Below are 12,524 nucleotides of genomic sequence, written 5' to 3'. Positions count from 1 at the left end.
TATTTTAAGGGGGGTAGTGTTGTCAAACCCTGCTTTGTAAAATAATTATAATATCATTCACATGCTCGATAGAATGTTTGTATATTTAGGAAGTTCGAGAAATCGTTAAAAGACGATATTGCCCATAATGGTATCATTAAGTCGATTAAGCCTCGAACTAGTTCAAATAGGAATTTTAAGGTGAAATTAAGAGTTTCACAGTTCAGGGATGACTCAAAATGGTAATTAGGAGTTCGAGGATCAATTCGGAGTCAAATTGAAATTTTCACTACATAGGGGTAAAATTGTAATTTTTCCATCTGCGGACAAAATTTGAGATTTTGAGAGAATTTAGATCACATTTGACAAATTGGGGAATGATATGAGTATAAGGGATAAAAAATATGTCTATGGGTAATTTTTCAGTTTTTGGTGCAAAAATGTAATTTTTGATTTTTACGGGGGCAAAAGTGTAAATATCAAAAATTACTTCACCAAGACTTTGGATAAGTTTGAGAATTTTATCTAAGTTATGGATGTTTTAAGGAATAATGTGTGGTGGAGATTTAAAGCTTGAAAGATAAGAATTTAAAAAATGGACCAATAATGTAGTGACATGTGGCAAGTTTAGATTATTATATTATTTAAGTATAAAAATCAGCCCACACCACCATTTTCTCTTCATTATGGCCGGCCATAGCAAGAAAACAAAGGGGAAAAGAAAAACAAAAACCTAGGGGGAGAAATTCAAGGAAAAATTGGTGAAAATTCAAGGAAACAAGTGACCAAAGGTAAAATTTCTTGATTTTGACTTGTGCTTTACCTTTCCCATGCATTTCCCATCATTTTTCATGGTTGAATCATGTGATTTGAGGATGAATTCAATTCTGGAAAAATGGGTTAGGAGAGAGAAACTTGTTAGATTAATTTGATTTTAAGTTATGTTAGTGTTTTAAGTTAGTTTAGCATATTTAGGAACAAAACAACAAGAAAAGAATTTATTTTCCTCCATTACCATTATTGGCTGAATTTTCTAGGGGAATATTGGCTGATGATCTTGATGTTTATTTGAGGAATTATGATGAATAATGATGAATTATGAGTCTAGAAAAATAATGGAAATTTTTGGAGCAAAAATATGAATTTTTACCCATTAGGGGTATTTTCGTAATTTGCTATCAGGACTGATAATTTGCACCACACCGAGGGACATTAAGTCAATTTGGGTGCAATTGAGGTATAGAAACTGAAAAAAATTAATTTGAGATTAAATTGGACGCGTTAGTAATTTAATCGGGTAATAGACCGAATTAAGTCAGCACCGCATTTAAGCGGTAGTCGGATAAGTTGCATGTCATATCATGCATATATACCGAGCCTGAATTGATTTTATAATGGTCAAGCATTGATGTGGTGAATTATGTATTGTACATTGTGGATAGGTGGTGAGCAAATTACACTGGTAAAAGTACCAAAATTGTGCTTGAAGACTGGGATTAGGAGTACATCGACTCCTAGAACTGTGAGTGGACAATTTATCGTCTTAAATATCTAGAGTAATTATACTTGTTTGATGCTTTTATTGAATGGTGAATTTAAATTATAAAATATTATGTTTTCCAATTAAAATGTTTTTTTAATAAAAATGAGATTTATACTGGTTTTGAAATCAAATATTGTTTTGGAAAAATTGAGTATATGGAGACTGTGTTGAAATTTTTGATTTTATATGTTATTGAAATTGGGGCTTATGACACTATGGTAGCATGATGGCTAAATTTTTGGGGTTGGCATGAAATATATGAACAATTTTCGATTGGTCTCGGTAGACTGGATTACATTTTATTCGCCATATTATGCTACTGGAATTTTTATGGGTATGGGTCATTGAACAGCCTTGGCGGTCTCAGTGGGATACCTTGACGAAGGTACCCGCGAGAATGATATTGGCAGGGCCAAGTTTAAAAAATTTCATAAGTCGGGGAAATTTTGATGAAAAGAAATTATTTGGTATAGATTGAAACGAATTTTGTGTTATGAACATTATTGAGATATAACGTTTTTATATTGCCTCCATCTACTCAGCTTTAGATGCTTTTGATGGTAATTGTTTACTCACTGGGATTATTTAATCTCACCCCTCTTCCTATCCATTTTTCAGGCTCAGGACAGTTTGTTGATAGTTGATTAAGACGAGAATTAATCTCGAAGTTGCATCATAGGAAGTAAGGGTTCGTAGCTCTACACTTTCTTGGTTAGTTGGGGGCCCACGTGTCACTGTAAACGAAATTTCATACTTTAATTATCTTTATTACTATATGAATAAATTTATTTTACTCTTACGCTACAAAAGTTATTTTAGGAAGACTTTGAAAATATTGTGTTTTAAGAAAATAGAATATTTTATTTAATGTTTTTATTATATTCAAATAGCTATAATTTTACTTTAAACGAATGTTTTAGACTTCAAAATTTAATTTAAATCATGAAATATGTGTTTCCACTTACATATTACATTTTTTCGGATTTCGAAATTTCAAAAAAAAAATGACGAAAATGCCCCAGTGAGCTAGAAAATAATATTTTTATTGTTTTGAGTTGGAAACAACTTATGATTTCTTGAAATGCGAGATTTAATAACTATCGCTCACCGGGGAGATGCGGAAGTTGATGCTAAGCCTTGCGGGGTTTCGATCGGCATTCGGGGTAATGAGTGCTTATCGGGACGTCGCGGCGGTTGTCACGGGTCCGATGGGAGTTCCGGGTCGTGACAATTAGATTGGTATCAGAGCATGGTTTAAAGATCAAAGATTTTGATTTTAAAGCTTTGAATTTCAAAGTTTTTGATTTTAAAGGTGTTTTAAGAAATCCACACTGACACTGCGTGGCCCAAGTTAAGTTAAGTTAAGTAAGTCAAGTTAAGTTAGGTTATATCGAGTTAGTTGCATATAGAATTTAAAGTCATCTAAGTCTATTCCATTTCTTATTGTAGAGTACCATGCCTCCTCGACGTGGGCGTCCACCTCTCTATAGGTCAGTAGGGAGGGGAAGAGGCCGTGCTAGACTTAGTCAGCCAGATCCCGTGGAAGGGGAGTCTGCTGCACCTAGTTTTCGAGCAGCACCTGCTGTTGAGCCTACTGAGATTCCTCCACCTCCTCCACCACCTACTGCTACTCCTGGTGTTCCTGACATGTCTCCTGAGGTAGTCCAGGCATTAGCAGCTTTTCTTAATGTCATTATGGGCCAAGCTCAAGCTAGTCGAGTCCCTCATACTGTTCCCCCAGCAGTATCTCCAGTGCCACCACCACCACCTCTTGTTCCACCACCAGTGCCAGATGTCTCCATTTCCAAAAAGCTTAAGGAAGCTAGGCAGCTGGGTTGCACTTCTTTTGTTGGTGATTTGGATGCAACTGCAGCTAAAGATTGGATTACTCAGGTAACGGAGACATTTGTGGATATGAAATTGGATGATGATATGAAGTTAATGGTGGCCACAAGATTACTAGAGAAGAGGGCTCGTACATGGTGGAGCTCGGTAAAATCACGTTCCATTACTTCGTTGACTTGGATAGACTTCCTACAAGAATTCGACGGTCAATACTACACCTACTTTCATCAAAAAGAGAAGAAGAGAGAATTCCTAAGTTTACAACAAGGGAATTTAACCATAGAAGAGTACGAGGCTCGTTTTAACGAGCTGATGTCATATGTGCCAGACCTGGTGAAGTCTGAGCAAGATCAAGCTAGTTATTTTGAAGAAGGGCTCCGTAACGAGATCAGAGAGAGGATGACTGTGACAGGCCGGGAGCCTCATAAAGAAGTTGTACAGATGGCTTTAAGGGCCGAAAAACTCACGAATGAAAATCGGAGAATGCGAGCTGAGTTTGCAAAGAGGAGAAACCCGAATGTATCCTCTAGTCAACTGCCCAAAAGAGGTAAGGACACATTTGCTTCTGAGAGTACTATTTCTGTTCCGGTGATATCTCCTCGACCCCCACTTTCACAGTTACAGCAGAGACCTCCGAGATTTAACAGGTCTGGGATGAGTAGTACTTCCGAGAAGAGTTTTGGAGGTTTAAATAAATGCGCAAAATGTGGGAGATATCATGTTGGGGAGTGTTGGGGCATAAGATGCTTTCATTGTGACCAGCCGGGCCACATTAGGAGTGACTGCCCACAGTTAGGACGGGCTACAGTAGCTGCTCCATCCCCACTAACTCATACGAATATGCAGAGGAGAGATTCCTCTGGAGTACACCCGAGGCAGGGGGTAACTGTACGATCTGAAATGGGTAGCAACACCCCAGCACAACCACCTTTGAGGCCATTGACTCGTTCTTCAACAAGAGTTTTCGCTGTAACGGAAGATGAAGCACGAGTCCGATCTAGAGAAAGTGAGTGAAAAGTTAGACGAAGGTGTAAAATAGTGATAGGGGATGTAAATACCAAGTGATGGACGTGTAAATAAAGGTTTCAAGAATAATATAGTAAATGAGTTCATATGGAATATGGTTGTAAGAATTTCTTACTATATTGTGGAAATTAGAACTCAAAAATACTTGAGGTATACAAAGTTCAAATGAACTTAAATCTTAAGCAATAAATTGATGTCGAAATACAAGAAGGATACAAAGCAATATAGAGGCACGAAAGATGATTAAGGACAAAGGGATGACTCTGAGGAATTATGATACTGCATCGTATGCGATGATTAAATCAAGATAGATCTTGGATGCATAAATGGGATTATAAAGCATATACACATATGTGGGGTTGATATTGTGATTAACTAAAATAAAGAATGATTTTTAGTGAATTAAGATTCCCTATAAAGGAGATAACAGGAGAAGTTCAACATCGAATAAAAGATAATACCCCGCCTTTTCTTTGAGTTAATAAGTGAAATTTTGAGGACAAAATTTTATTTTAAGGGGGGTAGTGTTGTCAAACCCTGCTTTGTAAAATAATTATAATATCATTCACATGCTCGATAGAATGTTTGTATATTTAGGAAGTTCGAGAAATCGTTAAAAGACGATATTGCCCATAATGGTATCATTAAGTCGATTAAGCCTCGAACTAGTTCAAATAGGAATTTTAAGGTGAAATTAAGAGTTTCACAGTTCAGGGATGACTCAAAATGGTAATTAGGAGTTCGAGGATCAATTCGGAGTCAAATTGAAATTTTCACTACATAGGGGTAAAATTGTAATTTTTCCATCTGCGGACAAAATTTGAGATTTTGAGAGAATTTAGATCACATTTGACAAATTGGGGAATGATATGAGTATAAGGGATAAAAAATATGTCTATGGGTAATTTTTCAGTTTTTGGTGCAAAAATGTAATTTTTGATTTTTACGGGGGCAAAAGTGTAAATATCAAAAATTACTTCACCAAGACTTTGGATAAGTTTGAGAATTTTATCTAAGTTATGGATGTTTTAAGGAATAATGTGTGGTGGAGATTTAAAGCTTGAAAGATAAGAATTTAAAAAATGGACCAATAATGTAGTGACATGTGGCAAGTTTAGATTATTATATTATTTAAGTATAAAAATCAGCCCACACCACCATTTTCTCTTCATTATGGCCGGCCATAGCAAGAAAACAAAGGGGAAAAGAAAAACAAAAACCTAGGGGGAGAAATTCAAGGAAAAATTGGTGAAAATTCAAGGAAACAAGTGACCAAAGGTAAAATTTCTTGATTTTGACTTGTGCTTTACCTTTCCCATGCATTTCCCATCATTTTCCATGGTTGAATCATGTGATTTGAGGATGAATTCAATTCTGGAAAAATGGGTTAGGAGAGAGAAACTTGTTAGATTAATTTGATTTTAAGTTATGTTAGTGTTTTAAGTTAGTTTAGCATATTTAGGAACAAAACAACAAGAAAAGAATTTATTTTCCTCCATTACCATTATTGGCCGAATTTTCTAGGGGAATATTGGCTGATGATCTTGATGTTTATTTGAGGAATTATGATGAATAATGATGAATTATGAGTTTAGAAAAATAATGGGAATTTTCGGAGTAAAAATACGAATTTTTACCCATTAGGGGTATTTTTGTAATTTGCTATCGGGACTGATAATTTGCACCACACTGAGGGACATTAAGTCAATTTGGGTGCAATTGAGGTATAGAAACTGAAAAAAATTAATTTGAGATTAAATTGGACGCGTTAGAAATTTAATCGGGTAATAGGCCGAATTAGGTTAGCACCGCATTTAAGCGGTGGTCGGATAAGTTGCATGTCATATCATGCATATATACTGAGCCTGAATTGATTTTATAATGGTCAAGCATTGATGTGGTGAATTATGTATTGTACATTGTGGATAGGTGGTGAGCAAATTACATTGGTAAAAGTACAGAAATTGTGCTTGAAGACTGGGATTAGGAGTACGTCGACTCCTAGAACTGTGAGTGGACAATTTATCGTCTTAAATATCTAGAGTAATTATACTTGTTTGATGCTTTTATTGAATGGTGAATTTAAATTATAAAATATTATGTTTTCCAATTAAAATGTTTTTTAATAAAAATGAGATTTATACTGGTTTTGAAATCAAATATTATTTTGGGAAAATTGAGTATATGGAGACTGTGTTGAAATTTATGATTTTATATGTTATTGAAATTGGGGCTTATGACACTATGGTAGCATGATGGCTAAATTTTTGGGGTTGGCATGAAATATATGAACAATTTTGGATTGGTCTCGGTAGATTGGATTACATTTTATTCGTCATATTATGCTACTGAAATTTTTATGGGTCTGGTGGTATATTAAACGGTCACTGCAGTGGTGGGGGTTTCTGTGGACTGCCTATGAGAGGGGCACGGTAACTCAATTATATACTTACCTCCGGGGGGAGATGTTGGGTGAAGTATCTCCTGAGATATGATTTGAGTGCACCTCACGTTCGGGCCACCACGTGAGAGTGAGACTCAGCCAACGCCAAGGAACGGCTGTGTGTCAGATGTGAAAACATGTTTATGGGTATGGGTCATTGAACAACCTTGGCGGTCTCAGTGGGATACCTTGACGAAGGTACCTGCGAGAATAATATTGGCAGGGGCCAAGTTTAAAAAAATTTATAAGTCGGGGAAATTTTGATGAAAAGAAATTATTTGGTATAGATTGAAACGAATTTTGTGTTATGAACATTATTGAGATATAACGTTTTTATATTGTCTCTATCTACTCGGCTTTAGATGCTTTTGATGGTAATTGTTTACTCACTGGGATTATTTAATCTCACCCCTCTTCCTATCCATTTTTCAGGCTCAGGACAGTTTGTTGATAGTTGATTAAGACGAGAATTAATCTCGGAGTTGCATCATAGGAAGTAAGGGTTCATAGCCCTACATCTTCTTAGTCAGTTGGGGGCCCACGTGTCACTGAAAAAGTAATTTTATTCTTCAGTTATTTGATTTAAAGTATGTATGAATATATTTAGCTTTTACACCATGTTTTTGACGAGTTTTGGTATTTTCGAAGAAAAATGACGAAAATGCCCCTGTGAGCCAGAAAGTAATATTTTATTATTTTGATTTGGAAATGACTTATGATTTTTTTTTGAAATATGAAATTTAATAACTGTCACTCACTGGGGAGATGCAGAAGCTGATGCTAAGCCTTGCGGGGTTTCGATCGGCATTCGGGGTAATGAGTGCCTATTGGGACGTCGCGACGATTGTCACGGGCCCGATGGCAGTTCCGGGTCGTGACAATAAAATCTCAATGAGTAAACAGACATTATGATAAATATCTAAAGGCGAGTAAAATGGAGGCAAGTTTAAACAACAAATTTCAACCCATTTCATAATGTTTCCAATTTATTTCTTAAACCATAAAATATTTGTAATTTACCAAAACAGTTGTTAAGCCTTATGTCTTTTATTAAAACAAGGCTCAAGCCAAAACTAATCCTCGGGGATACCTTGACCGAGGCATCTAACCGAGTCCGCCAAGGGTGTTAAAATATTCACACGTGAAACACATTTTTATTTTTAAAACTAGCCGTTCCTTGGCGTTGGCCGAGTTACACATTTACGTGGGGGTTCGACGTGAAGTGAGCTCTAATACTACCCCGGGAGTTACCCTCCTCGCCTCTACAACTGGAGTAACTATATAACTGGGTTTACCGTGCCCCTCTAATAGGTAGTCCACGGAAACCCGTCACTGCAGTGACTAACCCACCAATTTTAATAAAATTTCGACAGTATAACGTGGCTTTTATTTATTTATCCAGCCTGCATAGTAAAATCAACTTACATAAATTTCCCAAATGCACTCACAAAATATAGCCACATATACTCATTTCTCATAAGCCATTCCTAGGAAAATATATATTTTTCAAGTCAATTTGCAGCCTCCAATTACTCAATTTCATAATCAATACAATATATTTTTATTTGTCACATTTATTCCTAAAACATCAAAAATCCCGTTTTAATCTCGTTCTCATTTTATAAAATACATAAAGGGCATTTAAAAATAAACTCTAGATAATTTACAATAATAATAAGTTTACTCACCGTTTGTACAAACTAAAAGCTTTCTAAGCGCCCCGATCACTACTCGTCGGGTACGACTTCTTTGCCTTTTTCGGAAGGCTCTCCTCCTAGACACATTACAAAAATTTACACAATTCATCACATTGATGCTAAATCACTATATAATTAACTTAAATCCTATACTAATGCATGGTATGAAATGCAATAGCCTAAAACGGCTTAAACGAGATATTAACCTATTTTTGGCACTTTGCCCGATAAATTGCTAACGCGCTCCATTTTAGCTCTAAATCATCCCATTCTCTCTCCAACATTTCTAACCATTAAATATCAGCCAATAACCTTCTAAAAACAACAAAATCAGCTCACTCCATTCCTTGAAAAATACGGCAAAAAATGGGACATTAATTCGGTTAATTTTCTACTTTGTTTTTCTATCACGTTTAATCGTTTTTCATCATTTTCTCTTCATTTCCCTTAGAATAAAATCAATTCATCATCATTGTACAGCATTGAGCATCCAGCCAAGAGTGGGTATTGTGAAAATTTAATGATTTCTTGCCCAATTTAATTTCTAAACACATTTAACTAACTAAAACTATCAATTTAACTAAAAATCAAAACCTAAAAATTTCAATTTCTCTCCCCTAGAATTTCGTCCAGACCTTGATATCACTTTTTGATCTCTCTCCTCAAGCATGCTAAATGGAAATAAAGGCATAGGAAAGGTAGAAATCAAGCTAAAATCGAAAAATCTTACCGTGAGAAACGTAAACGATCGAAAACCGTGAATTTCCCTTTGAATTTTCTTGTTTCTCTTTGGTTTTTCTTTTTTTCTTCCTTTCCTCTCTATTTCCTCTCTTGTTCTTCCTTATGGCCGGCCAGCACTTAAAATTTGGGTTTAAATGGGCTGATTTTTCATTAAAATAATATTATATCATTTTAAAAATGCCACATGTCACTTTCCCATTGGCCCATTTTTAAAATTTCATCCATTTGTTTCCAAATTTTCACCATACACTTGTCTCATATATTCATAGCTTAGATAAAAGTCTCAGACTCATCCAAAGTCTCGGTGGAGTAATTTTTGAAATTTACACTTTTGCCCCCGTAAAAGTCAAAAATTACATTTTTGCCCCAAAAATTGAAAAATTGCCCATAGACATATTTTTCATCCCTTATACTCATAACATTCTCCAATTTGTCAAATTTGATCTAAATTCTCTCAAAATCTCAAATTTTGTCCGTGGGTGGTAAAATTACGATTTTGCCCCTACACTCCAAAAATCACCAGAATTAAACTTTTTCACTTCTTATCATTAAATTATACTCCAAATAGTTAATCTTGGTCAAAAATTTCACTCCATGATCAAATTATTATCTTAGGTGGCAAAATGACGATTTTACTCTTGAATATCAAAATTTTAATTTTACCCCAAATGAACCCTCGAACTCTGAACAATCATTTTTAATCATTCCTGGTCTATAAAATATTAAATTTCATCCTACAATTTCTATTTGAACTAGTTCGAGGTTAAATCAATTTAAGTGTACCGTTAGGTACGATATCGGGTTTCGTCTTTTCTTATGTGCTTTCCTAGCATAATAACATGTTACTCAGTGCATGTATGTCATGACATGTATTTATAGGGTCGGGTTTTACAATAACTGTCGCTCACCGGGGAGATGCGAAAGCTGATGCTAAGCCTTGCGGGGTTTCGATTGGCATTCGGGGTAATGGGTGCCTATCAGGACGTCGCGGGAGTTTTCACTGGCCCGATGTGTAAAGCCCGACCTTATAAAATACTTGTCATGACATACATGTGATGATAGCATGATTGCATGCTAAGAGAGTCCCGAAAAATTTACAAAAGTAAGTATTGTACTTAGAGGTACAACAAAATTGATTTAAGCCTCGAACTAGATCAAATAGAGAATTTGAGATGAAATTAAGGATATTAAAATACCAGAATAGTTTGATATGGTGATTTGGAGTTCGAGGATCAATTTGGAGTCAAATAGAAATTTTTACTATCTAGGGGTAAAATGGTCATTTGTCACATGTGGACAAAATGAGAATTTTTAGAAAAGATTTTTTGACCCCATTTGACTTATTAGAGTATGATTTGAGTATTGGAGTATGATTTGAGATTAAGAAGTGAAAAAAAATTATAATTTTGATATTTTTTAGAGCATAAGGGTAAAATGGTAATTTACCACTCCAGTGGCAAAATTGTAATTTTACACCACCATGACATTTGTCAAGCTCCAGAATTCTACCTATCATTATTTTATGCTATGGATAAATATTAGAGCATTTGTGGTGGTGAGAAAAGGCTTAAAAATTAAGTTAAAACAAGTGGACCAATTAAAAGGTGACATGTGTCAAAAATTTAATATTTTTATATTGCCATTTAAAAACCAGCCCGCACTCTTCCACTCAGCATTTCAAGGCTGACCAGCACCTGCAGAAAAGAGAAGAAAAAAAAAGAAAAACCCTATGGAGGAAAAACTAAGAAAAAATTGTTGAATTTTCAAGAAATTGGTGACTAAAGGTAAGATTTTTAATATTAAGCTTGAAATTCATCTTGCCCATGCATTCTTTTCCATTTTCCATGAATTAAATTCAAGTTTTCATGAAGGGCAATATGCTGGCCAAATTTAGAGAGAGAAAGTTGGTGATGAATTTAGTTGAATTTCAAAGTAATTTAGTGTTTTTAGGTGTTTAGTTACATTTAGGATGAAAATTAAGCAAGAAATCCACATGCCCATTATAAAACCTACCTTGGCTGAATTTTATGGGTGAGGATTGATGATGAATTTGATTGTTTTTCATTGCATATAGATGTATTTGGTGCTTAGGAATACTGAAAATCGAAAACGGGTTAGTTACCGAAAAATTTTACTCGCGTTAGTTAGCAATTTGCACCATAATGAAGGATATTTTGGTAATTGCACTTAGAATAGATTTTTATTGAAGTGTGTGGAATTTTGGGGAGTACTGGAAGTTCAATAAATTAATTAGAATCGAATTGGATGTTTAGACCGATTAAATAGTGTATAGTGCGCGATAGGCCGAACACCTCCCATTTCATTGCATGCATTCATATAGAACATAGAATAGTTTTGTAACAATTTAGCATAAGTATATTTAATTTCCTGTTACACATTATGTATAGGTGGTGAGCCCTTGGATAAGGGCAAAGGTATTGCACCCGAGGATCAAGAATAAGAGTGTTGTAAATTCCCGTCAAAGTGAGTAACCACTGTTCATCTTATCCATCTAAAGTATTTTTACAATCGTTTTTATAATTTTAAGAATATTGAACCTAAATGAATTTTATGTTTTATGACTAGTAATCGATTTAAGGAATAAGGTTTATGAATTATTTTACAATTCAATAATGTTTTTGAAAATGAGAGTATATGGAGACCAATATTTGATGTTGCCTATATATTTAAGTTTACGTACCAATGTTTGGAATTGATGATTTATGAACTGATACGTGATGACATATGTGGCTAGGTTTTTGAGTTGTGAAATATATAAACTGTTGTTTTCCTTTGACAAGCTGGGTAGTATTATGTTAGCCACGTTATGCTGTCAAAATTTTATTGATTGGTGGGTTATTTAATTAGCCACTGCAATAGGCGAGTTTTCGTGGACCAGCCTATTAGAGGGGCATGGTAAACCCCGTTATATTTACCTTAGTATGAGAGGCACGAAGGATATCTCCTAAGGTACGATAAAGTTCACTTCACGTTGAACCACCACTTGAGGATGAACTCTGCTAACACCAAGAGATGGCTAAATTATGTTTTTATGAGTAGTTGTTAACTTAATAACCTTGGTGGACCCGGTTGAATGCCTCGGCCAAGGTATCATCGAGTATGATTTTTGGCACGAGCCAAGTTTTTGAGAAAATTATAAGTCGAGATGTGTATTATAATGAAATGTGTTGTTTTATATATATGATTTGAAACAAGTACAAAATGTTGCGAATTATGGTATGATGAAAAG

At 35.0% G+C, this 12,524-nt stretch overlaps 2 long non-coding RNA genes across 2 annotated transcripts; both read left to right on the top strand.

The window, feature by feature from the left end:
* Positions 1-669: 669 nt before the first annotated feature.
* Positions 670-2,339, top strand: LOC148760934 (uncharacterized). The gene is made up of 3 exons (XR_016028175.1): positions 670-770; positions 1,422-1,501; positions 2,141-2,339. It is a non-coding gene; the product is annotated as an uncharacterized LOC148760934 (long non-coding RNA).
* Positions 2,340-5,573: 3,234 nt separating this feature from the next.
* LOC148760933 (uncharacterized) lies at positions 5,574-7,508 on the top strand. Its single transcript, XR_016028564.1, has 3 exons — positions 5,574-5,671; positions 6,323-6,402; positions 7,269-7,508. It is a non-coding gene; the product is annotated as an uncharacterized LOC148760933 (long non-coding RNA).
* The last annotated feature ends 5,016 nt before the right edge of the window (positions 7,509-12,524 follow it).

Source organism: Theobroma cacao, chromosome 9 (genome assembly GCF_053813885.1).
Source record: "Theobroma cacao isolate CCN51 chromosome 9, ASM5381388v1, whole genome shotgun sequence".
Lineage (NCBI taxonomy): Eukaryota > Viridiplantae > Streptophyta > Magnoliopsida > Malvales > Malvaceae > Theobroma > Theobroma cacao.
Note: the sequence above shows the minus strand (reverse complement) of the source record. Positions and strands in the feature narration are given on the sequence as shown.